At 44.6% G+C, this 24,273-nt stretch overlaps 1 long non-coding RNA gene across 8 annotated transcripts; it reads left to right on the top strand.

Moving 5' to 3' along the window:
* The first annotated feature begins 993 nt into the window (after positions 1–993).
* On the top strand, positions 994–14,142 carry LOC120968094 (uncharacterized). Of its 8 annotated transcripts, none has more exons than XR_012189571.1 (10): positions 995–1,549; positions 1,646–1,732; positions 2,022–2,108; positions 2,211–2,297; positions 2,400–2,489; positions 2,592–2,678; positions 4,625–11,382; positions 11,474–11,654; positions 13,436–13,531; positions 13,702–14,142. It is a non-coding gene; the product is annotated as an uncharacterized lncRNA (long non-coding RNA). The 8 variants fall into 8 exon arrangements; XR_012189570.1 differs by having other exon boundaries at positions 13,627–14,142; XR_012189573.1 differs by having other exon boundaries at positions 994–1,549; positions 1,613–1,732; positions 13,436–14,142.
* Positions 14,143–24,273: the final 10,131 nt, after the last annotated feature.

Here is a 24,273-nt window from a genome sequence, read left to right as displayed (position 1 = left end):
TCCGTCATACGGAGTGACAAATCCCAGTCTCGATTCGTGCCAACCCAACAGACACTTTCGGAGATACCCATAGTGCACCTTTATAGCCACCCAGTTACGTTGTGACGTTTGGCACACCCAAAGCACTCCTATGGTATCCGGGAGTTGCACAATCTCATGGTCTAAGGAAATGATACTTGACATTTGGAAAAGCTCTAGCAAACGAACTACACGATCTTGTGCTATGCTTAGGATTGGGTCTTGTCCATCACATCGTTCTCCTAATGATGTGATCCCGTTATCAGTGACATCCAATGCCCATAGTCAGGAAACCATGACTATCTGTTGATCAACGAGCTAGTCAACTAGAGGCTCACTAGGGACATGTTGTGGTCTATGTATTCACACATGTATTACGATTTCCGGATAACACAATTATAGCATGAACAATAGACAATTATCATGAACAAGGAAATATAATAATAACCATTTTATTATTGCCTCTAGGGCATATTTCCAACAAATATAACATCATAGAACAACAAAAATTATAGATCCGTTTGAGGTCTATCAGCCGCTAGTTGCGAAACACCCCAATATCAATTGAACAGATGGAGTAGCCTTTTTGTTGAGGTGTGTTATACAATACTTGAAAGAAACGCAGTGATATCAATTGACCATGGAAAGATATAGAAATATGCTTTCCAAATTGTTCTAGCAATAACCCAAGTTTACACCTTCGCACTAGTCTCATCACAGGCACACACCTCACGGGCCCACCAACCAGAAATCCATCCGAAAATTTGTGGCGCCGAGCAACGCCGTGCACAAACACAATCCATCCAAAAACCATTTGGTCCTACCTCCCATCCACCTACCCAAGATGAACGTCCTCCTCGCATCGCCGCACCCCGCCTCACCATAAAAAATGAAACACACCTCCCACGCCATGTCATGTATCCGCGCAACCCTTTTTCCCATTCCCCGCCACCCATCTCTCACTCGATGCCCCGCACCCCGCATCACACGGATCGCAGCCGCGCTCCTAGTCCCAAACCGCACAGCTATAAAGCCACCTCGCCCCACATGACACAACCATCAACATTAGACCTAACTATTTTCTCCCCCGCCCACCGCCGCCACCACTCTCGAGACCTAATTATCTTCTCCTCCAACCTCAACCACCAATATTCTCTAGATCTAACCATCTTCTCCTCCACCCTTCACCGCCACCACCACTCTTTAGACCTAACAATCTTCTCCTCCACCCTTCGCTGCCACCACCACTCTTTAGACCAAACAATCTTCTCCTCCACCGCAACCACGAACATTCTCTAGATCTAACTATCTTCTCCTCCACCCACTGCTGCCACCGCCACTCTCTTGATATGTTTGCCCTCATAATTATGATCCATCATCTATGTTTTCCTCTTAGTTCAGATCTGTGGTATTCCAAGGCACCTACGCGCTACACCATTCGCGTATTGCCGACGAACCACAGTCGCTGCCCAACTATTAGGCCATGCTCCATTTACATCTCGAACTAAGACGACGAGATCCAAAGTGAAAGGTAAGGAAAATTAATTTATTCACTAGGAGCAAAAAAGGTTTCTACTCATACCCTTTTTTATAGGGAGCAAATTAGAACTAAATGCATGTTACCCAGGATTCTGCGGAAATCTCATTATTCAAGTGCAGTAAGCACGTTAAGATGCCACTTTTGAAACGGAGAAGACGAGGTCTAAAATCCAAGGTAAGGAAAAGTAATTTACTCATTAGGAGCATAAAAGGTTTGTCTTGATACCATATTTGTTTTTTCTAGGGAGCATATTAGAACTAAATGCCTATTTTCGAGGCTTCTGTGAAAATCTCATTGTTCAAGTGCAATAAGTGCGTTAAGATGCCACTTTTGGAACGGAGAACACGAGGTCTAAAATAAAACATAGAAAAAGTAATTTATTCACTAGGAGCATAAAGGTTTCTGTTGATATCATTTTTGTTTTTCCTAGGGAGCATACTAGAACTAAATGCCTATTTTCCAGGCTTCTACGAAAAATCTTATTGTTCAAGTGCACTAAGTGCGTTAAGACTCCACTTTTGGAACGGAGAAGACGGATCTAAAATCAAAGGTTAGGAAAAGTAATTTATTCAGTACGAGCATAAAAGGTTTCTGTTGATATCATTTTCGTCGTTTCTAGGGAGCGTATTAGAACTAAATTCCTATTTTATAGGTTTCCGTGAAAATATCATTGTTCAAGTGTAGTAAGTCCATTATGATGCCACTTTTGGAGCGGAGAAGAAGAAATCTAGAATCAAAGGTAAAGAAAAATAATTTGTTCATTAGGTGCATAAAAGGTTTCTGTTGATATCATTTTTGTTTTTCCTAGGGAGAATATTAGAACTAAATGCCTATTTTCCAGGCTTCTGCGAAAATCTCATTATTGTTCAAGTACAGTAAGTGTGTTAAGATACCACTTTTGGAACGGAGAAGAAGAGGTCTAAATTCAAAGGTAAGGAAAAGTAATTTATTCAGTAGGAGCATAAAGGTTTTTTGTTGATACCATTTTTGCTTTTTCTAGGGAGCATATAAGAACTAAATCCCTATTTTACAGGCTTTCGTGAAAATCGCATTGTTCAAGTGTAGTAAGTGCTTTAAGATGCCACTTTTGGAACGGAGAATACGATGTCTAAAGTCAAAGGTAAGGGAAAGCAATTTATTTAGTAGGAGCATAAAAGGTTTATGTTGATACCATATTTGTTTTTTTCTAAGGATCGTATTAGAACTAAATGCCTATTTTCCAGGCTTCTGTGAAAATCTTATTGTTCAAGTGCAGTAAGTGTGTTAAGATATTCGACTAGAATTATACCAAGGTGATCTTTTGAATTATGTGTCTATGCTGATGAATTTCTATGAAGTATCCAATCAAGGGCACATCTATCCAACACAACAACCACCTCACTTGGGATTCACTGAAAAATTCAGGCTATTGTTACTAGCTTCTAATTCAGATTGTTATTATTTTTTGACTGTAAACTGTAGGGAACCCCCCCCCCCACAACACTTTAACTTTATTGCCAAAAAGAGTTACAAATTACATGGATTACAAGAGGTAATCAAAGTGGTAAAGTAAAAAACTAGAGAACTGAAAAACTAGTGAACTACAAGACAATACCTTAAGGAGGCAGAAAAGAAATCCATCTCAAGAACTCATCTCTAAAGACATGTTTGATTCTATGCTGCATGAGAGTAATATCATGGATGAAAGCACTTCTCCATTTATTAAAGCTAGGCCTTTCATGACTGAACACCTTAGCATTGTTGACTATCCAGATGTTCCAGTAGGCAATAAAAACCACCTCAGTGAAGAAAGGTTTTGCAAAATCTCGTTTAGCTTGCAGCACAATGTTGCTCATATCATCTCCTTGTGGCCAACAGATTTGAAGATAATTCCAGACTCTCACACTAAAATTATAGTGGAAGATAAGATGGCCTCTGTTTTCCCTTGTCAGCAGAGGACAAAGAACACAATTAACCCCATCATCCATATGCCAATGCCTCATATCCATATCTTTAGTGACAAGCCTGTCCATGATCAACATCGAAGCAAACACTTTTATTTTCATTGTGCATGATGATTTCTAGATCCATAGCAGTAGAGGATTAAATGACAAGGTAGAATGCATGAAGGAATAGAATATCTTAGGTTTAAAAGCATTGCATGTCCCCTGCCAGTACCATATATCATTTGCATCCAAATCTCTGTTGTGAGTGGTCATCATTGCCTGAATTGCCATATATTCATGATATGCCTGTTCAGACAAAGGTAAATGAAACATCTCTGAGATATCATGTGCTTGAAAGGCTTCAGCTACAGTTATCCATGGATCTTACACATAAGAAAATTGCCTTGGAAACCTTGATTGCAAGGTTGTCACAGAATCACCAAGCTTCCATCTGTCAGAACAAAACAGAACTGAATCTCCGGAGTTAATTTGCACCCCAGTTGTGTTTCTGAAATGATCCAGCATTTTGCATATATCTTTCCACCAAAAAGATCCACAACTGGCAGTACCCTCTAGTACCCTCCCATGATAATATGTATTCCAAACAAGAGATACCCATGGCAGATCCATCTTGCTCAAAAACTTATGCATATGCTTGAGCAACAGAGCAATATTCTAGACCCCCAAGTTCAAAATCCCTAACCCCCCCTTGCTTTTAGGCCTACAGATCAGGTCCCATGCTGCTAAAGATGGAGAGGGCTCATCTCTATGCTTTCTCCATAGACATTGTCTCTGGATTCTCTCCAGTTGTTAAAATTCTAGGGGGGACTAACAAACTGCCAAGATGGAATATGGGCATAGAGGACAAAGCGTAGTTTAGAAACTGCAATCTTTCACCCTGATTGAGGAAGGAGGAACTTGCTGTCCTTCTTTCCAAGCAATCCACCAATGGTATGAAGTCAATCATCTTTGGCCTAGTTACTAGGAATTTTTTTTATGCAATCGTCATGATTTACCTGCCATTTTGTTGTTAAGCACTTATTTGCTAAGAATTTAATGACTTACCAAACATAATATGTTTTTATTATGATAAGTTAATAAAACATGAGACAATTGATTCTATTTTATGGATGATGGATAGGAGAAAAATCAGAGATGGGAGGAAAAAATCAAAGAGGAGAAGGAAAGAGTGGGACGTATATAAGGAAAGTTGAACGAAAAAGAGGTGAAATGAGAACCTTACGTTCTTTTTAAGTAAGTAGAGAAGATAGATATTTTATTGTTAAGTACTTATTTGCTAAGAATTTAATGGCTTACCAAACAGAATTTGTTTTTCTTATGGTAAGTTAATAAAACATGGGACAATTGATTCTATTTTTAGGGAGAATTGATAGGATAAAAATCACAAATGGGAGGGAAAAATCAAAGAGGAGAAGAAAAGAGTGAGATGTATATAAAAAATTGGATGAAAAAGAGGTGAAATGAAAATCTTACGTTCTTTTGAAGTAGTTGAGATATACCAATATAAAAGACCCAAAAGGACGTATCAAATCAATCTTGACCATCAAACCAGTTCAATCAACGACCTAGATTGCCCCAAGGATCCGGCTTGCTTGCTCCCTCCCCATGCTCCCATCCGTGCTCCCACCTCATCCTACGGCTGTCTTTTTTCCTTTTTCCTTTCTAATCTAATCATCTCCCCCCTGATTTTAAGGGGGTGAGGCCGGGCCTTATTTTGTTCCAATCAAATCAAGCCACGTATGCGGGAGCATGGATGGGCGCACGCGCGGGGAGCAGGCAAGTCTCGTCCTTGCCCCAATGGTGAGCGTTTGACGTGTTCAACGCCCAATTAATATTATACCAAGTATCAACATGAGGGCTAGTCATACAATTAATGCGTATATAATATCCTACCTAATATATGCGGGCAATTAATATTCTGCCTAATTTCAAAGCAATCACGATTTCATGAATATTTGCTGATGTAAATATTAAAAGTGTATTATTATTATTATGGTAAAGAAGAATGAAACATTTTTTTAAATATCAGTACAGACACAAGCGCTCATATACACGCGCATACACTCACCCCTATGAGCGCACACACGCACATCCTACCCCTATGAGCAGCTTGAGAGACTGAGCTGGCATATCATCTTGAGATTTACGAAGTCATCGTAGGCTCCTAGTCGTCGATGCGAACGTCTTCTCCGACTGAAAGCGCATCGCCGGAAATCCTAAAATAAATTCAGGAATAATGCGAGCACCAAGACTTGTACCCTGATGGGCTGGAGATACCACTGTACCTCTAATCATCCAACCACATGTTGGTTCACAAAGAATGAAATGTTTTTTAACATCAACACAAGCGCTCATATATACGCTCATACACTTACCTCTATGAATGCATACATGCACACCCTATCCTTTTGAGCACCTCTGAGAGACTAAGCCGGCATATCATCTTGAGATTTTACGAAGTCATCATAGACGCCTCGTAGTCGACGGGAACGTCTCCTCATATTGAACACGTATCGCCGAAAATCCTGAAGCGAGCATTAGGACTTGAACCCTGATGGGCTAGGGATACCACTGTCCACCTAACCATCCAACCACAGGTTGGTTCGCGAATAATGATATGTTGTTGTCCAACAAAATTTGTTTCGCGAACCAATGTGTGGTTGGATAATTAGGAGAACAATAATATCCTCTGTCCAACAGAGTTCAAGTCTCAGACTTGAGAGTGGTGCTTTCATTTTCATGGATTTATTCCAAACCTTCCGGTGATTTGCGTTAGGTGGGAGGTGACGTTCCCGATAATTAGGTGCTCATACGAGTAAGTTGTGCATGCGTGTTTTGATAAGGATGAATCTACCTCCACCGTTCCTAAATATAAGTCTTTTTAGAGATTTTAAATTGACTACCACATACGGATATATATAAACATATTTTAGAATATAGATTCACTCATTTTGCTTGGTATATACGTATACATGAGAAAAACAAAATTTGTTGCCCACCCACCCACTCACCCACCAGTGAATGTCCAGCGATTGAAACGCGTCGTCTCGTCAGTTTCCAGAAACGGCATACAGTCATAGTCTTTTCCATCTCTCCCCAAAAACCCGAGTTCCCTCCTCGCCCTCGCCGCCTCCTCCCTCCTCTCTGCCACCCGCTGATCATAAAAGCAAAAGCCAGAGCGCAGCAGAGACCACGACGCGCAGCGCAGCAAAAGAGGAGGCGGGGCGCGAGATCGGGCTCATCGCCGTCAAACCCCGGCTACTCCGTCGACGACGCCCCCAGCGCCTCGGAGGCAGGTCGAGGTGCTGCGCGGCGCGGCGGCGGCCTGCTGCGAACCCCTCCTTGTTCTCGCGCCGGAGGGGACAAAAATGGTAAGTAATTGAAATTCCTCACGATCTTCTGTTCTGGAATGAAGCCGGCGAGAGGGAAATAGGCAGTGGGCTGTGACCCGCGATGCTGTTCAGGGCTTTCTGCCGAGGAAGAATCCCCCTTTCTCCGCTTTAGGTTTTGTCTGATTTTGGGAGTTGGGTAGCGTCATGTTGGATTTCTAAAGGCGTTGAAGCTGATTCGAAGGAATTGCTAAAACTCCTGCTGGAACCAAGTTTGTTATGTTGTTGAAACCCTGCTGAATTTCCAAGTTCTGTATGTGTGGAGAAACCCTGATGAATTTCCAAGTTATTATAACTATGTTTGAAAAACATAATGTCGCTCTGTTAGTAAGCTGTGCGGGTGTGCAGTGAGCCCACCTAGGTTCAAGTCTCGGACTCAAGTTGTTTCTTCTATAAAAATATGTCGCCAAGGTGAGTAGTATATTCTACTGTAAATTAGTTTTATTTTCAGGCAGTGGATTAGCCTTTTTCTTCAGCGTAATATGGATGAGAAAATTTCACCTGCGGTTCCTAAACTTGTGCTGGAACCCACTTTAGTACTTGTATATACATCAAAATACCCGAAATATGGTCTCTAAACTTGTTAAAGGACGGTCCCATGTATGATTTTGTGTACCTTTTTTGTTGACTGGCATATGGTTGACTGGTCAATCGCCACGCGGCGATGACTGTGCACAACGTGGCATCGCATTTTGCAAAAAATCCCTGCACACAAAGGCCCACCTGTCAGCTGGCTGCTGGAGTGGGACAAATAAAAGGGTGTCCTCGGCTCTAGCACACTGCGGTGTGGTCGCGGTGCGGAGCCCGCACGCGTGTGAGTCGCCGACGGCGAGCCTGTGGGGGTCGAGGTCGCTCTATGGGAGCACGCCCGCGCCCGAGCTGGAGCAGAGCACCAAGCAGACACCATGCCGCACGCTTGGGAGCCCCCCGCGGCGAGTGACGAGAACAGAGGCGTTGGCGAAGGCTGCCTGCACGGCGCTACCACGCGGCCCCAGCAACGGCCGTGGAGGAGGAGCCGGTCTCGAGCGGGCAGGTGAAGCTGTGGCCGAGACGAGGGAGCCGAACGCGCCCTGGAGCAGGTCGGACCCCCTCCGTGGAGTTTGCGTGCTCGGCGATGTGAATGCGCACGGACGGGGAATTCAGTCGAGAACCTAGCGTGCATGCAGGACGAGGCAAGTGGAGGAGGAGCTGCGGATACCTTTGATCTTGAAGAGCTTGCAGCGGATGTGGTGCATGCAGCCGACGCAGTGGAGGCCGGCGGTGAGCACCACCGTGACGATCACCGGCTGCCATGAACCAAATCGAATGATTAGTCGAGCAGAGCAATCTCATCAGCAAAACACTGCAACAGATGGGAGCGGGACATGATGCGAGTAGACTGAAGAGAATAGATAGGATTCAAGGACAAAACATGGCTGGCTTCTTGTTGTCCTTGCCGTCCTTGCCCTTCCCGACATTGCCGCCGCACTTGTCGTCCTGCTCCTTCTCCTCCTCCTTTCTTGTCCGGCACCTGCTTGCCCTCGCCGTCGGCGCACTTGTTCTTGTCCCCACCACCGCCACCCTTGTTGTCTTTGCCGCCGACGAGCTAGACCTTCTTCCTGGTCTTCGAGGCGACGCGGTCCCTAAGCTTCTTGGCGTCGAAGCGGCCGACGATAGTCATGGATCCCTTGTCCACCTCCACGGCCACGCCCTCCACCCCTGCATGTCGACACGCACACTCACGGAGCCGATCATCGTCAGAAAATTAAGGGAGAAAGCATGCACATGCACACGCAGAGAGAACCGAACCGAACCGGGTGGCCGGTGTACGGTATTGTGTCGGTGTCACAGGGAGGAGCGCCCATAGTCAGGCCCCGAGATGTAGCCATATCGCCGAAACTCGTTAACAAATCTCGATGTCGTGTTGGTGTGATTGCTTGGTCCTTGATAACGCCTCAGTTTTATTCTAACAAGTGGTATCAAAGCTAGGTGTGAGGCGTTCGTCTAGAGGAGGAGATTCGATGTCATGATTATTGTCAACGTGGTCGCAGCGGACGGAAGTGATCTAAAGACGTCGTCAGTGCAGCGTACAGCGGAAATCCTCGATACGTTCGACTTCCGTCGAGATCGGATCGGTAGCGTACGGGCGGCGGCAAAGGGAGCACCTATTGGATGCTCTTTGCATCAAAACTGGCGTTGCCACGCACAAGGAAGTAGCCTGACTGGGCCGGCCCATTGCGCTGTACCGTTGTAAGGAAAAGAAAGCAAAAGGAGAGGCATGCGCGATGGCAGGGCTCGAACAAGCGACCAACGACTTACGAACGCGTGCTCCCAGCCACTCCAACTGACAAGCATTGCATGCAATAGAACATCGCGCATCTGAAATAACTTAGCACACCCGTACAACCGAACATGTCTACTTATTGAATCAGAATTAGTTACTGTAGAGGGGAACATCTTAAAAAAGTGCACATTTTTTCTGAAGGTGTATATTTTGAAAAAGTGCGAACATTTTTTGAATTTCTGAACAAATTTTCGTAGACGGGAACATTTTTTTGCATATGCGAACAAAAAATTTGAAATCACGGAAAATGTTTTTGAAAAACGTGAACCATTCTTTGAATTAATGAACAAATTATGAAATTCTGAACAAAATTTTAAACGCATTTTCTCTTCAATTTTTAAACAAAGACTTAAAAAATGGAACATTTCATGAAATTACAAAAAATGGAAATCTTGAACACTTTTTGAATATTTGAACAAAAATTTGAAAATGGAACTTCATGGAATATCTAACAAAAAATTGAAACCACGAACATTTTCAAAAATTCCTGAACAAGTTTTCAAACGCGCACATTTCTAAAATTTCGGACAAAATTTTGCAACCGCAAACAATTTTTTGCAATTCCAGAAGTTTATTTGAAATATGATCATTTTCTAAATTTGTGAATAAATTTTGGAATACATGAACATTTTTCGAAAGTACTGTACATTTTTTGAACTTCATGAAATATCTAACAAAAAATTGAAACGACGAACATTTTTAAAAATTCCTGAACAAATTTTCAAACACGAACATATTTGAAATTTTGGACCAAATTTTGCAACCGCAAACATTTTTTACAGTTCCAGAAGTTTTTTTGAAATATGAACATTTTGTTAATTTCTGAACAAATTTTGAAATACATGAACATGTTTTGAAAGTCATGTACATTTTTTGAATTTGTGAATATATTTTAAAAGGTGAACATTTTTCAAAATCTAAAAAAATTAAATTATAAAAACAAATATGAACTTGAAAAAGAAAAAAATGGAAGAAATGAAAAATAAACAAAAATAAGAAAGAAACAACAAAAGGAAAAGAAAAGAAAGAAGAATAAACAGAAAAACTAAAAAGAAAAAAGATAGATAAAAAAGAAACAAAAAACCGGTTCGGTGAACCTTCTAGAAGGTTCCCAAAACCAGAAAAAGCGGCTGGGAAACTCTAGAATGTTCCCAAAACTGGAATCGCGGCAACGCTTTAATGGGCCGGCCCAAGTCATCGCTCGAACACCAGGTCTCTGTGCGAAAAGTCGACACTTTGACGCAACGTGCGTCCAATAGGGAATTCCGGCGGCAGACCCAGTACAGGCGGCTGGCGTGCGTAGCTTGGCAGGCCACGCGGAGGTCAGACAGGGCGCTAGTGCAGGGCAGGCAACGCCCATGTTTGGCTGGCGCTGTAGAGCAGCGGTCCGGGCAAGCAGCCCATCTGGCAAGCTGGCCCAGGTGGGGCTAGCCGCACCACACTAGTGGAAAAATGGCTAGCCACAAGTTCCGTTTGTGGCACGCCATTTCTCATCAACACGAGCACTATTTTTTCCAAATAGTGCTGGCGCATGCCAAATTGGTACACCAGCTATAAGCTGCTATTGCTGACGCTGGCAATACATCCTGCGCCACTACTATGTGGGCCCAGTTGTCGTGACCAGTTGCAGCATATTGCTGTCGTTTGATTTATAAACACGCCCTAGATACTTTACATTGTGGTGTCGTGTCTTTGCCCGGAACGCCAACACTAAGTTGTGCCTATATATATATGTGTGTTGGCCCTTCTTATCACATTCACTTCCATTCTCTACAAAATTCTACTCCCTCTTAGTTAGCTGCTTTGGTAACAATGGACCCACCGGAGCTTGCCGAATCGGCACGAGCCGCCAGTTCGAGCCCACGTCAGCGTGGCTCACAAGTTTGGGACTCCGCCGCCTTGGCTGAGCTCTCATCTCGCCCGGTTGGCCATGACATGCGCTCTCCACGGCCAATGCAGCCAGCCCTGTCTGGCGAACCATCCCGCTGCAGCGGGACGTCCCTTCGACGATTCGGCAGCTATGCCACCGGCGCCGAAGCTGCCAGGAATCGAGCGAGGGCACCTGTGTTGCTTTTTAGCGGTTGTGGACGACCTGCTGATAAGCATATGTCGCACACACAAAGTAATACAGAGCAAGAGTTCTACAACTGCGGTAATCGTGGAAAGGTACGTAATATGACAGAAAATACCTCGATATTCTACTAATTTGCACAATTCGCAATCATTAATATATGTGTGTGTATATTGTGATCCATAGGTGTTAGGGACAAAATATTGCTACACATGGATATGGGTTGATCTCGTGCAGAAGTACGTGAGCGAGTTGTTCTAGTACTCCATTGGTGAACTAAGGCAACAGTTAGATGAGATGCAGCTGAAGACTAATGTGATGCGCGGCCAAATCCAAAAATTCAAGATGCTTCAGTATTCCCTTTTAGGTGGTGTTATGCTTGGCCTCGTTCTCCCTGCTAGATCGGTGCCAGCTTTTTTTCTCATGGGAATCATTACACTGATGATGTTCTTAGTCTAGATCAAGAGTGTGTAGTACTAGAAGTTATATATATGTGTTATTATTTTAATCCTTCAACTATTATGTATCTATGCTAGATTAATGAGAACGATCGATGTTGGAAAATAAAACAATAAAATAATAAACAATAGGAAAATAAAATAATTAGTAAAAATAATTAGTAAAAATAACAATAGGAAAATAAAACAATAGACTAAACATCTATATTAATAAACTAAACAATAAGATAGCAATGGTGTTGGCCGCGTAGGCCAACGCCAGCAATTACCCCGCCGCCCCTCGCAGGAGATATTGATTAAATTAAGCCCCCCAACCCACAACCGGCGATCCCCATTAAATTGCCGCCCCCTCCCCGGTCGCCCTTGCCTCCGCTGCTTCCACCGCCTTCGCCTCCACCACTGAAGTCCCCGTCGCATCTGCCTCCACCGCCGAAGCCCCCGTCGCCGTCGCCCCCGCCTCCACCGCCGAAGTCCCCGCCCCCGTCGTCGTCGCCTCGCCACCGCCCCCGTCCCTGCCGCCGCCGCCTCCGCATCCACCCCTGCCACCGCCCCCGGCCCCGTCGCCCGCAACGCCTCCTCGCTGTCTACCACCGCGGCGGGTGAGTTCTACTTAGTGTAGTGTAATAGTAGTGTAGAAAAAAAATAGAATTTTGTGTATACGAGTAGTGTAAAATTTTAGCATAGTTGTAGACTATGATTTTAGGTAGTGTAATTTTATTAAATTTCTAGTAGTGTACTTGTGGTGAAATAATATAGTGTAGTTGTAGACTATGATTTTAGATAGTATAATTTTATTAAATTTCTAGTAGTGTACTTGTGGTGAAATAATGTAGTGTACTTGTAGACTATGATTTTAGATAGTGTAATTTTATTGTATTTCTAGTAGTGTACTTGTGGTGAAAGAATGTATAGTGTGTAGTTGTAGACTATTGTATTTCTCGTTAATATGCCCATTTTTACTAACTTGTTTAGTTATATATGTATATGCATCATCACAGATGGCCTTGAAGTTTCGTGGTGTGCGACACAAGGGAAATAAGTACTATGCCACCATTAGGAAGGACAATGTCGTCCATGAACTTGGCCATTGGGACACCCCGGAGTTAGCGGCGCGCGCTTATGATGCCATGGCAGTAGAGTTCTTTTAGGAAGGGGAATCTGAACTTCCCTGAGTGTCGTGAGTTCGCGCTGTTCCTCGCGCCCGAGGACATGAGGATATGCACTAGGGTTGAGGATAAGGAGAGTAAAGAGGCCAAGATGCAGTTCTTCGACCCATTGGTGAGCGAGCTTGCGAGAGATGACAAACTCGTGGAGGCCAACAAGATGATGTTACTTCAGTATGCAGCCAGGAAGAGCGCAGAGGAGGATCAAATGGACTGGGATGCCTTGGAGCGTGAGGAGGAGGGTCAACAGGGGTGTCGTCGTAGGTCGACTAGGCACGACCATGAGGCCGGTCCCTCTGGCCACTAGCTTAGCGCGCTACCTATTTCATATGAACTGTTTAACTTTATGCATGTTTTATGTTTGAACTACGCATGGTTTGTAGAACTGTTTTATTACAATTACGTACGTATGTGTTAATAACTAGTGGGCGGATAGCGCTAGTTCGTACTAACTGCTTATTATGTTGCATTATATTTATGTGCATCTTATGTATGCTTATTTTTCTCAACTTCATGCATGAAAGCAGTAAATGGATGCCCCATGTGAGACCTATGGTTCGGTGAGATGCCAAAGGGATAAGAAGTTCTTCATAGATCTGCCGAACGACTTCCTCACTAGGATGGTATGTTTTAGTTTGAACATGTTTTGATTGAGTTTCATGCATGACAAGACAATTGTGTAACTAGCTAGCTACTTCTTTCTTTCAATTTTGCTAAGGTCATCCCTTGCGGGGCAAGGCGTGACTTCTTAGAGAACTTTAAAGTTCTAGTTGATGCCACCATCACATTTCAGTGCACCCTCATGAAGATGCTGACGACCCAAAAATTCAATTGTCTTGTCACCAACGATGCAAACCACACCTACTTCGGTTGCCCTGGTTGGAAAGCCCTTGCAGATGCTTACGAGATGGAAGCTGGGGAGAGAGCCACGTTCTACCTCAACTACGATCGTGACGAGATCATGGTCTACAACAAGCCTGCTGACAGCGATGATGGTGCACTTACTCCGGACTATGACCCTGACTCCGCCCGCCGAAAAGTCGTAGTAAGCTAGTTGGCTTGCATGGAAGATATATATCATGTTATTATCACCTCTATTTATTTGAACTTGTACATTCATATGTGTGCTACTTTGCCTACTTTGTTGAACTATATCAACAAGTGCATTGTTGAACTTAAATGCTGTCATTGGGACTATTTATATATAGTTGATTTAGTGACTATTCTGAAACTAGATTATGCTATCATTGTGGCTGAAATCACTGATGTAGAGCTTTTATTTCAAATTTGAAAATAAAAATACTAGCGTCGGTAAAACATGGAACGTCATAATTGATGACTAATATTGCTGGCGTGGAAAACAGGCCACGCCATTACCGTCCAAAATACTGATGCCGTAGGTGCCAACGCCAGCGCTAAATTTTAACACTGGCGCCATATTGGTGGAGTCGGGTGTCCACGCCACCAAGGCTGTTTTTGGCACGCCATAGCTAGGCTTTTCTCCACTAGTGCCAGGCCGAAGCGCGAGGTAGGGTTGTACGTACGAAGTGAGATTTGTTTGGAAGAAAAAAAGAGGACCAAGTCGTTGTCGGTGTCAAAACTGGCAGATCTCGGGTAGGGGGTCCCGAACTGTGCGTCTAAGGATCATAGGTAACACGAGGCAGGGGACACGTTGTTTACCCAGGTTCGGGCCCTCTTAATAGAGGTAATACCCTACTTCCTACTTGATTGACTTTGATGTGTATAGGGGTTACAGGAGTTGATCTACCCCGAGATCGTAATGGCTAAACCCTAGATGTCTAGCCTGTATGATTATGATTGGCTCTAAGGACTAAACCCCCCGGTTTATATAGACACCGGAGGGGGCTAGGGTTGTACAGAGTCGGTTTACATAGAAAGGAATCTTCATATCCGAACGCCAAGCTTGCCTTCCACGTCAAGGAGAGTCCCATCCGGACTCAGGGGGAAGCCTTCTATTCCGTATCTTCCCGGCCCACCAGTCCGACCCATGTCACATAGCCCGAACACCCGAGGACCTCATAATCCATGACTCCCTTAGTAGCCCCTGAACCAGGCTTCAATGATGATGTGTCCGACGCGCAGATCGTCTTCGGCATTACAAGGCGGGTTCCTCCTCCGAACACTTCAAAGTAGTTTGACCAAAAGAACTATATCCGACTCTGTACAATAGTCACAACCCTGAATCACAAGGGCAAAATACTTAAACAAAAATGGGTCATGTCTTCTGACAGCTTTTTCGGTGAGACATTATGTCTGGCCACTTCATTATTTCGAATCGTTTTTCAACCTCCCGTTTCACATTTCGAGACGCAACTTCCAGTGACACGTCTTGTCAAGGCAGATATCGTGTCCCCTTATTGCGGGATTTTCATCAATGAGGGCTTGGGTAATCCAACCGTGCCATCCACCCGACCCCTTGGGAATAGGAAAATTTTAAGGCTTGCGCGAGGTCGCTTGATATTCGTCGCCTTTATAAAGGGATAAGGACCCGTATTTTACCCCACGCCTTCTCCCTCCTTAGTCCTCCCATCTTTGAGCTCCAGCGCCCAAGTCTCAATCTTTCTCCATTGCCACCACGTTCTCCGACCATGTCCGAATTCGGCTCTCAGGGCAAGTGGGTGGCCTCTTCCGTGACGAAGAAGGATATCCAGGGACTCCGGGAGGCGAGGTACTTAACCGCGGAAATCGACACAGGATCCCGGCTAAGGGGCAAGTCATCCCTACTCTAGAGCCTGGCGAGAGGGTCATGTTCATCCCTCACTTCCTCCGTGGGTTAGGGTTTCCCCTTCACCCCTTTGTTCATGGCCTCATGTTCTATTATGGGCCAGATTTTCACGATCTAGCCCCGAACTCCTTCCTCCACATCTCGGCGTTCATCGTCATGTGCAAGGCATTTCTCCGCATCCCCCCACACTTCGGCCTATGGCTCAAGGTCTTCAACGTGAAGCCGAAGGTGGTCGATAGGGAGCACGCGGATTGCGGCGGGGCCATGGTGAGCAAGCTTCCTCATGCTATCTAGCCTAAAAGGGCCTTTGTGGACGCCGTCAAGACATAGCAGCAGGAGTGGTTCTATATCACTGAACCCCGTGGTACCAAGTGGGCGGCCACTCCTGCATTCAGATCCGGACCCCCTCTACGACTCGCGTCATGGACCAACAAGGGTCCAGACTGGGGATCGACCGATGAGGTGCTGATGCTGCAAAAGTGCATCAAAAGTATCATAGAGAAGAACACCTGCCTCACTGATGTGGTTCAGGTGATGCTCATCCGCCGAACTCTTCCCTGCCAGCGACGGCCTCTCCGTTTGTGGGAGTTTAATCCGGAAGGACCGCGAACTCTGCAATGATTCTTCAGCATGACGCACAAAGAGATCTGGAAATTGCTCTTTAAATCTCAAAAGTCATGGCCGGAGACGTCCGAAGACATTGGCCTTGACTGCAACCACCCCCTCGATAAGGGCTAAGCTTCCGCCTATAGCTTGGTTCGTTAATCCAAGGGGATACACTAACAATTCCACCCTTTAAACAGGTATGGACAAAGAAGGCGGAGCGGATCAGGGGACCAACAATACGGCGCTAGAGGGTAATACCTCGGCCGTTGGGGACACGGGGGGCGCGACCCCCGTGAAGACCGGGGATGGGGGTCCTGGGTTGTTCGGCCCCCAGCCGAATACCGCTCCGGAGATGGATCCGGAGTCGGATGAGCGGCCCCCTTCAAGGGAGGGGGGAGCGCCTATTCCTACGGCGACCTCCATGAATCCGGAGGCGCTGGACACTCTGATGGATGTACTGCAAAGTGTGTCCGTCTTGGAGGAGCACCGTACCTTGATGGGTACGGTGGTTGAGAAGATTCAGTATGCTAAAAGTGGGCTGAATGAAGCCTTCACGAGCCTACTAACAGGCTTCGAGGTATGCGATGTAATGTCTTTAGCCGCTTTCCATATGAACAATACGCCTGTATATAGATAGTAGCCCCTGAGACTCTGGTCGGCCCATGAAGAAGGGCGAACCGAGGATCTATAGATATCCGTAGGAAGTAACATACTTATTTGATTGAAAAAACAGGCTTCACTATTGTTTCCTAACTAAAGCAGGCCGATGAGGACATTGTCCTCATTAACAAGCGGCTTGACGAGGCGCAAGGTATGTTTTGAACATACCGTTTGTGCCTATATGAATGTGCGAACACTAGGTTGAAACTTAGACACTGTTATGTGCATAATTGCAGATGGCGCTGCCGAGGTCGAGACCCTCACGGGTGAACTTGCCCGGGCCGAGGAGCAGGCCAGGGTGAGCAATGCGGCCGCTGATAAGGCGGCTGCAGATTTGAAGGCCGATTAGGCCACACAGCGCCAGTTCGAGGAGCAGATATCTGCAGTAGAGCAAGAGCTCAAGGACGCCGCCCGCAAGTGCGAGTCCCTCGAGAAGGAGAATAAAGACAATGCAGCCGAACTCGCCAAAGCCCTTTAGGAGGCCAAAGACGCGTGGTCCGAATCCAGAGCGGCTCGCGAGGAGATCCGGCAGGCCGGACAGATAGCGGCTGGTAAGCCCTTTCTTTTACAGACTAAGTTTGGCGATCAGAGATATGCCTTGCTTAATCGACTGTGGATTTCTCCAGACGCTTTTGTGGATCTTTCGAAGAGTGCCGCCGACGCCGCGCAATTCTTCCAGGCTCAGGAGGGACATGCGATGGAGAAGCTATTCTGGTCACAGCTCGCGGTGTAGGAGCGCTCGGCGCTGCTAAACGTCCAAATGGCGCAGTGGGCCGAGCTGCATAAGATGTCCGAAGCGGCCATGAAGGACGTCATAGTTCGGCTATGGCCAGCCGAACCCATTCCGAGCAGCTATTTCGGCCTGGTGCGGCGACTTGTCAATGCAGTGCCCTGAATCGACGCAATCAAGCGGTCAATGTGCATAGAAGGTGCACGGATGGCCTTCGCCCGCGTCAAGATGCACTAGGCGAAGATGAAGGCCGCCGATATTGCAGTTGAGGGCCCTCCCGGAGGCAAGGACCACCGCACGCCGGAGCGCTACTTAGAAGACGTCCTCGAGGGCGCCCGCTTTATAGAGGGTCAATGCTCAAAGGACATTATGTTTGAATGAATGTACCCGAACTGCCCGGATGGTTTCATTATATATTAAGGCTTTGTGATAGATTTGTGCCATTGTCTGAAAGTTCTTCCCTCCCGTGCGGCGTTTTTGTATTCCTGAGAGTTTTCCAGTCGTCGGCTTCAGCCCCCACGTAGATACTACGGGGGGTGTTCAGAATAGCACATGATCACACTTGACCCAACGTCTTGGTCCGTGAAGGAGGTGTCAGTGTGGCGAACCAGGCAATCGGACTATGTGCCTTTACCACTCTCACTTAGCCATAGGAGTTTGACGATGGGGCTAGAAGATAGTCCCTGGTATGTACGCGGCTATCCGGATGCGGATGCGTTACGTATGTGACCGGAAAAACAGTCCTTCGTGTAATACGGAAACAATCGCTAAAGATTTTAATAAGTCGCCGAGTGGCTGACTAGCTCTCGCCGCATCATGACAGTCAGTTTTCGGCTTTCTCTACTGAGGTGCTTGACTGGACGAACCAGAAACACAATCGCAGTAGTTCTCCCTTTACTACGCTGGCCGAACAAACGGAACGTCAGGTAGCAAACACAGGAGCCGGGGAACCCAACTATTGACCAAAGACATGATTCGATGCCGATGCATATAATGCCAAGCTCGGGACGCCGAATTGTGCTATAAAGCTATTCTGGCTTTTGTTTGGCAACACATGTGCGGCCATATAGAGCCCCTGGCACTTTGTGCCAAGGTGTGTGAGTGAGACAACTGAGGAGACGAAATACAGTCTATGAATAAAGGCGATACCGAATAAAAATTGTTTTCACTGGAATCTGATTGATATGTCAAAACGTGATCTTACAGAGGGCACCATAATCACCAAGGCCATTTTACATGCCGGGGGTCTAAGAAGAAGAGAAAAAGCTCTATACAGGTTCTTGAATAAAGTTTTGGTCTACAAAATCCTTTGGACCTCCTGCCGCACGTCTGCGCCGCTTTCGCCTTGGAGAGAGAGATTCCTTGAGAGGAATGGTCTTGGGCTATTTATACAAAACCGGGCTCGAAAAGAGTCCTTGTAAGTCCGTAGGATGAATAGGTTTTAATTCACCAGTGGTAAAAGAGAAAAAATAATTAAAGAAAAGGGGAAGGCCATATAGGGTCGAACCGTACTATGGGCTTGTCCGTATTGTGCCTCCGCTGATGCCCAAGCTATTTTGAGTGCATAATTATGCACACACGGTACGAATTTCATGGATGTGTGTGGCGATCGACGGAGGCGAAACTGCTAGTCCAGTGATGACCCACAAGTATAGGGGATCTATCGTAGTCCTTTCGATAAGTAAGAGTGTCGAACCCAACGAGGAGCAGAAGGAAATGATAAGCGGTTTTCAGAAAGGTATTCTCTGCAAGTACTGAAATAAGTGGTAACAGATAGTTTTGTGATAGGATAATTTGTAACGAGCAACAAGTAACAAAAGTAAATAAAGTGCAGCAAGGTGGCCCAATCCTTTTTGTAGCAAAGGACAAGCCTGGACAAACTCTTATATAAGGAAAAGCGCTCCCGAGGACACATGGGAATTATCGTCAAGCTAGTTTTCATCACGTTCATATGATTCGCGTTCGGTACTTTGATAATTTGATATGTGGGTGGACCGGTGCTTGGGTGCTTTTCTTACTTGAACAAGCATCCCACTTATGATTAACCTCTATTGCAAGCATCCGCAACTACAACAAAAGTATTAAGGTAAACCTAACCATAGCATGAAACATATGGATCCAAATCAGCCCCTTACGAAGCAACGCATAAACTAGGGTTTAAGCTTCTGTCACTCTAGCAACCCATCATCTACTTATTACTTCCCAATGCCTTCCTCTAGGCCCAAATAATGGTGAAGTGTTATGTAGTCAACGTTCACATAACACCACTAGAGGATAGACAACATACATCTCATCAAAATATCGAACGAATACCAAATTCACATGACTACTAATAGCAAGACTTCTCCCATGTCCTTAGGAACAAACGTAACTACTCACAAGGCATATTCATGTTCATAATCAGAGGGGTATTAATATGCATATAGGATCTGAACATATGATCTTCCACCAAATAAACCAACTAGCATCAACTACAAGGAGTAATCAACACTACTAGCAACCTACTAGTACCAATCCCGGACTTGGAGACAAGAATTGGATACAAGAGATGAACTAGGGTTTTGAGAGGAGATGGTGCTGGTGAAGATGTTGATGGAGATTGCCCTCTCCCGGTGAGAGGAGCGTTGGTGATGACGATGGCGATGATTTCCCCCTCCCGAAGGGAAGTGTCCCCGGCAGAACAGCTCTGCCGGAGCCCTAGATTGGTTCCGCCAAGGTTCCGCCTCGTGGCGGCGGAGTCTCGTCCCGAAAGGTTGCTTATGATTTTTCCCTTGACGAAAGACTTCATATAGCAGAAGATGGCCACCGGAGAGCCAACAGGGGGCCCACGAGGCAGGGGGCGCGCCCTTGGGGGGGGGGGGGTAGGGCGCGCCCCCACCCTTGTGGCCAGGTGGGGCCCCCTCTGACGTACTTCTTCCGCTCAATATTTTTTATTATTTCCAAAAATAACTTTCGTGGAGTTTCAGGACTTTTGGAGTTGTGCAGAATAGGTCTCTAATATTTGCTCCTTTTCCAGCCCAGAATTCCAGCTGCCGGCATTCTCCCTCCTCATCTAATCCTTGTAAAATAAGAGAGAATCGGCATAAGTATTGTGACATAACGTGTAATAACAGCCCATAATGCAATAAATATTGATATAAAAGCACGATGCAAAATGGACGTATCGATTCCCCCAAGCTTAGACCTCGCTTGTCCTCAAGCGGAAGCCGATAACGATTAATATGTCCACATGTTTAGAGGTAGAGGTGTCGATAAAATAAAATACGGACATGAGGGCATCATGATTATTCTCATAACAGCAACATATATGTATATTGTCATATGATTTCTTATGCTCAAGTAATAACCTATTCACAATGCAAAAGTATGAATCAGAAACTTTATTGAGAACTAACAAACTATAATCTCAGTCATTGAAGCAATTGCAATTTATCATAACATCAGAAAGAGTCTATGTCAGAGCTTTTTAGCAAGTCCACATACTCAACTATCATTTAGTCTTTCATAATTGCTAACACTCACACAATACTTGTGGTTACGGAGTTTTAATCGGACACAGAGAAAGATAGGGGCTTATAGTTTCGCCTCCCAACCTTTTACCTCAAGGGTAATGTCAACAATAATAACTCATGCTGACTTACATCCAATTAGATATATCTATCAGGATCTTTCCAACACCTTGTGCTTGCCAAAGGATAAAATGTAAAAGGGAAAGGTGAAGATCACCATGACTCTTGCATAAGGTAGAAGATAATAATAAAAGATAGGCCCTTCGCAGAGGGAAGCAGAGGTTGCCATGCGCTTTTATGGTTGGATGCACAAAATCTTAATGCGAAAGAACGTCACTTTATATTGCCCCTTGTGATATGAACCTTTATTATGCAGTCTGTCGCTTTATTTCTTCCACATCACAAGATCGTATAAAGCTTATTTCCTCCACACCAATCAATCATACATATTTAGAGAGCAATTTTTATTGCTTTCACTGATGACAACTTACTTGAAGGATCTTACTCAATCCATAGGTAGATATGGTGGACTCTCATGGCAAAACTGGTTTAAGGGTTTTTGGAAGCACAAGTAGTATCTCTACTTGGTGCAAAGAATTTGGCTAGCATGAGGGGGAAAGGCAAGCTCAACATGTTGGATGATCCATGACAATATACTTTATCTCAGATATAAGAAAACATAACCCATTACGTTGTCTTCCTTGTCCAACATCAACTCTTTAGCATGTCATATTTTAATGAGTGCTCCCAATCATAAAAGATGTCCAAGATAGTATATTTATATGTGAAACCTCTCTTTCCTATTACTTCCTATTAATTGCAACGATGACCAAAGCTATGCTTGTCAACTCTCAAATTTTTTTAATCATCATACTCTTTCTATGTGAAGTCATTACTCTCCATAAGTTCAATATGATCTCTTTGTTTCTTTTTATCCTTTTTCTCTTCCCTTTTATTCACTCAAGATCATAGCAAGATAATCAAGCCCTTGACTCAACACTAATCTTTATTATATAGCTCACAGACTCGATTACATAGAGGGATCATAAAGCAAAACTCAAAACTAGATCATGCCATAAACTTTATTCTACTAGATCAAAATACTACTAATGGGATCAAACTAAGAAAAACGGTAAAGATAGGAGTGTGATGGTGATACGATACCGGGGCATCTCCCCCAAGCTTGGCAGTTGCCAAGGGGAGTGCCCATACCCATGTGATTATATCTCCTTTGCTGGTGAGGAAGGTGGAGGTGATGATGGATAGTCCCATATCGAACGTAAGAGGTCCTCCAGCTTGCGGATAATGCCCTTGAGTGCAACGATATGCTCCTTCAACAAAATATTTTCACGTGTGAGATACTTGTTCTGTATACGAGCTAACTCAATCATCTTGAAAGCTTCGATCTCAGTTGGGGTAAGAAGATTATGATCAAGTTGAAGGATGTCTTCTGCTGCCGGAGCTTGATCCTCCGTGGCCTTCTTGATCCCTTCATCCTTGTTGATCTCCATGGGTTCTTCCCTCTTCAGCTCTATCTTCATTAGCCAAGCATCGTTGTCACCATTGTTGGAGGAGTGGGTCGACATGATGCCTGGCCTTGACAACCCTGACAGAAAACAGCTCGAAACAAGAACGGAGGATAATTGCATGATACGGGAGTCAAAACCTTCGGGAGATTATATAATGATTTTTTACCGATCAAAATACCTATTGTGCAATAAAACGGAGTCCGGAGAGAGCACGAGGTGCCCATGAGGTAGGGGCGCGCGCCCAGTAGGGTAGGGCCCTCCACCCTCATGGAGCCCTCGTGTCCTTCCCGGACCGCGTCTTATTTTTTCATTTTTCTAAATATTCCAAAACGGAGAAATATTGCCATAAAAATTGTTTTGGAGTCGGTTTACTTACCGTACCACATACCTATTCCTTTTCGGAGTCTGAAATGTTCCGAAAAGTGTCCCTTATGTATTCCTCCGGGTTTACGGTTTCAATAATATTGGTTTCAACATTTATAGGATTACCTGAGATATAATGTTTGATTCTTTGACCGTTCAACACCTTCGGATTGGTGCCTTCGAAGTTGTTGATTTTTATGGCACCGGAACGATAGACCTCCTCGATAACGTAGGGGCCTTCCCATTTAGAGAGAAGTTTTCCTGCAAAAAATCTTAAACGAGAGTTGTATAGCAATACATAATCACCTACATTAAACTCACGCTTTTGTATTCTTTTGTCATGCCATCTTTTAACTTTTTCTTTAAACAACTTGGCATTTTCATAAGCCTGGGTTCTCCATTCATCAAGTGAGCTAATATCAAATAACCTCTTCTCACCGGCAAGTTTGAAATCATAGTTGAGCTCTTTAATAGCCCAATATGCCTTATGTTCTAGTTCGAGAGGTAAGTGACATGCTTTTCCATAAACCATTTTATACGGAGACATACCCATAGGATTTTTATATGCAGTTCTATAGGCCCATAATGCATCATCAAGTTTCTTGGACCAATTCTTTCTAGACCTATTGATAGTCTTTTGCAAAATTAATTTGAGTTCTCTATTACTCAATTCTACTTGACCACTAGACTGTGGGTGATAAGGAGATGCAATTCTATGATTAACATCATACTTAGCAAGCATTTTACGGAAAGCACCATGAATAAAATGTGAACCACCATCAGTCATTAAATATCTAGGGACTCCAAACCTCGGAAAAATAACTTCTTTAAGCATCTTAATAGAAGTGTTATGATCAGCACTAATAGTTGGAATAGCTTCTACCCACTTAGTAACGTAATCAACATCAACTAAAATATGTGTGTATCCATTAGAGGCAGGAAAAGGTCCCATATAATCAAAGCCCCAAACATCAAATGGTTCAATAACAAGTGAATAGTTCATAGGCATTTCTTGACATCTACTAATATTACCAATTCTTTGACATTCATCACAAGATAAGACAAACTTACGGGCATCCTTGAAGAGAGTAGGCCAATAAAAACCGCATTGCAATACCTTATGTGCAGTTCTATCTCCAGCGTGGTGTCCTCCATAAGCCTCGGAGTGACACTTGCGTAGGATCTGTTCCTGTTCATGCTCAGGTACACAACGTCTAATAAC

The sequence above is a fragment of the Aegilops tauschii genome, chromosome 7 (genome assembly GCF_002575655.3).
Source record: "Aegilops tauschii subsp. strangulata cultivar AL8/78 chromosome 7, Aet v6.0, whole genome shotgun sequence".
Lineage (NCBI taxonomy): Eukaryota > Viridiplantae > Streptophyta > Magnoliopsida > Poales > Poaceae > Aegilops > Aegilops tauschii.
This window is presented reverse-complemented; position numbering and strand designations above follow the sequence as displayed.